We start from the raw sequence: 3,705 nt of genomic DNA on the forward strand, positions 1-3,705 counted from the left end.
ATTGCACCAAGATCCCCAGTTTGAATAATCCTCATGGGTACCTTGTGTTAAGCTGATGTCTGGTCTTCTGCTGTAATATTGCAGAAATGTTGCTGCAAGTGGCTTAAAACCTCACTCACTCACTCACTCTTACAGTAGTCAAATGCTTGAAACAGCTCTGTGTATTCAGTCATGTACAGGTTTTATTAATTTCACTTCCAACTGACACTTTCTACTTTCCTCACTCTAGGGGCAGTGGGTTAGCCTAGTAGTTGAAGTGTTTGCTATTTACACCAAGTCCCTGAGTTCAGATCCTCATGGGTAGGTTGTGTTAAGCCGGATTTTGGTGTCCACTGCTATGATATTGCAGGAATGTCGATGAAAACAGCATAAAACCTCACTGACTCCCCCCCTCCCTCCCCAACCTCACTCACTCACTCACTCACTCACTCACTCACTCACTCACTCACTCACTCACTCAGAAACTACAAGTCTTATTATCCACAAGGGTTCGAAGCAACACATGCTTTGTGTAATTCATGCTGCGGATAAATCTGTTCTGTAAATCCACAAGCTTTGTATCTTTTGTACATTTTCTAAAGTTAGTAGAAACCAATTTTCAGTCACTCACTCACTCTGGAGCGTTTTCCAGTCAGCCACTCACTCACTCTGGGGAGTTTTCCAGTCACTCACTCACTCTGGAGCATTTTCCAGTCACTCACTCACTCTGGAGCGTTTCCAGTCAGTCACTCACTCACACTGAGAGTTTACCAGTCAGTCACTCACTCTGGAGCATTTTCCAGTCAATATCAGAAGGTAATGTGCTCTGCCATTTTAAACAAACTGGCAAAGTGTCATCGGTTTGTCAAAGTAAATTCTAGAACCTTTAGTAAAAGCACTAGTAAGATTGAAATTTCATTGTAATTTCACTTCCAAGTGACACTTTCTACTTTCCTTACTTCAGGGCAGTTGGTTAGCCTAGTGGTTAAAGTGTTTGCTCATTGCACCAAGATGCCCAGTTTGAATCTCCATATAGGTACTATGTATGGTCCAGTTTCTGGTGTCAACTGCTATGATGTTGGAGGAATGTTGTTGAAAGTGGCATCAAACCATACTCACTCACTCACCCACTCACTCTTAGAGCAGTTAAAAAAAGGCCCCATAGTTTGAATTCCCATGTGGGGGAAGTTTCTGATGTCAGCCGCCATTATATGCAGGAATATTGTTGAAAGAGGTATAAAACCCCACTCACTCACTCATTAGAGCAGTCAAATACTTCCAACTGACACTTTCTACTTTCCTGACTCTAGGGGCAGTGGGTTAGCCTAGTGGTTGAAGAGTTTGCTATTTACACCAAGATCCGAGTTCAGATCCCCATATGGGAACTTGGTGTTAAGCCGGTTTTTGATGTCCACTGCTATGATATTGCAGGAATGTGTTTTTGTTGTTTTGTTTTTTTATCATTTTATTGATCCCTTGGAATATACATGTACAAACAGAGAATATGAATATAGTACATATTAATATATTGGTTATAGTTGTACATATTCAAATAGCCATAATACTAAGGTGTCTCAAGTATGTGCACTAAAACATCCATTTTCTGTTAAGGCAGAAAACTATTAAAGGTCTGGCATTTACATGCACAGAGAGTGTATGGTATTTGCTCATTACACAAAGATGCCCAGTTCAAATCCCCATATTGGTACTATGTGAGGTACCAGTTTGTGGTGTCAACTGCCATAATATCCAGGAATGTTGATGAAAACGGCTTTTTATTCTCTCACTCACTCACTCTTAGAGCAGTCAACTTCTTCCAACAGACACTTTCTACTTTCCTCACTCTAGGGGCAGTTTGTTAGCCTAGTGGTTGAAGTGTTTGCTCATTGCACCAAGACCCCATTTGGATCCCCACATGGGTACTTGGTGTTGCAGTGGGTTGGCTTTGGTGTCCATTGCTATGATATTGAAGGCATGTTGATGAAAACTGCATATAACCTCACTCAATCACTCACTCTTGGAGCAGTAAAATGCTTCCAGCTGACACTTTAGACACTTCAGGGCAGTGGGTTAGGCTGGTGGTTAGAGTGTTTGCTGATTGCACCAAGACCCCCCAGTTCGAAGGGTTCGAAGCAACTCATGCTTTGTGTAAATAATTCTGTGAATAAATCTATACTGGAAATGCACAAGCTTTGTATCTTTTGTACTTTTTGTAAAGTTAGTAGAAACCAATTTCCAGTCACTCACTCACTCTGGAGTATTTACCATTCACTCACTCACTCTGGAGTATTTTCCAGTCACCCACTCACTCTGGAGTATTTCCCAGTCACTAACTCACTCTAGAGCATTTTCCAGTCACTCACTCACTCTGGAGCATTTTCCAGTCACTCACTCACCCTGGAACATTTTCCAGCCACTCACTCACTCTGGAGCGTTTTACAGTCACTCACTCACTCTGGGGTGTTTTCCAGTCACTCACTCACTCTGGACATTTTCCAGTCACTCACTCACTCTGGAGCGTTTTCCAGTCACTCACTAACGCTGGAGCGTTTTCCAGTCACTCACTCACTCTGGAGCATTTTTCCAGTCAATATCAGAAGGTAATGTGCTCTGCCATTTTAAACAAACTGGCAAAGTGTTTTTCTGTGGTTCTGTAGTATGTCAAAGTAACTCTAGAACCTTTAGTCTAGAGCACTAGTAAGATTGAAAGCTGTGAAAGCTTCATAGTAATTTCACTTCCCACTGACACTTTCTACTTTCCTTACTTCAGGGGCAGTGGGTTAGCCTAGTGGTTAAAGTGTTTGGTCATTGCACAGAGACCCCAAGTTTGAATCCCCATATCGGTACTATGTAAGGTGCCAGTTTGTGGTGTCAACTGCCATAATATGCAGGAATGGTGTTGAAAGTGGCATAAAATCACTCACTCACTCATTCACTCTTAGAGTAGTCAAATACTTCCAACTGCCATTTTCTATTTTCTTCACTCTGGGGGCAGTGGGTTAGCCTAGTGGATACAGTATTTGCTCATTACACCAAGTACTCCAGGTTCAATCCCCACATGGGTAGTTGATGTTAAGCCAGTTTTTGTTGTACTACTGCTATGAGTTTCGAGGAATGTTGATGAAATATATACATATACATATAACCTCACTCACTCACTCACTCTTGGAGCAGTCATATACTTCAAACGTAGCTGAATGAATGTATTCAGTACATAGGTTATGTTAATGTCACTTGCAAATGGCACTTTTACTTCTTCACTTCAAGTGCAGTGGGTTAGGCTGCTGGTTAGAATGTTTGCTCATTGCCAAAATGCCCCCAGTTTGAATCCCCATGTGGGTACTATGTCTTGAGTAGTGTTACTATGTCTGGTGTTCAATGCTATTATATTGCAAGAATGTTACTGTGAGTGTCACTCACTCACTCACACTCACTCACTCACTCACTCACTCACTCACTCACTCACTCACTCACTCACTCACTCACTCACTCACTCACTCACTCACTCACTCACTCACTCACTCACTCACTCACCACCACTCACTCACTCACTCACCACTCACTCACCACTCACTCACTCACTCACTCACTCTTAGAGCAATGAAGCTTCAAATGTTCAAAAGTTCAAAATGTACAGAGAGTGATTATGGTATATGTTCATTACACGAAGACCCTAGTTCAAGCAGTCAAATACTTCCAACTGACACTTTCTACTTTGCTTACTTC

This window comes from Haliotis rubra, unplaced genomic scaffold (genome assembly GCF_003918875.1).
Source record: "Haliotis rubra isolate DU_JTF1 unplaced genomic scaffold, ASM391887v1 Scf1863, whole genome shotgun sequence".
Taxonomy (NCBI): domain Eukaryota; kingdom Metazoa; phylum Mollusca; class Gastropoda; order Lepetellida; family Haliotidae; genus Haliotis; species Haliotis rubra.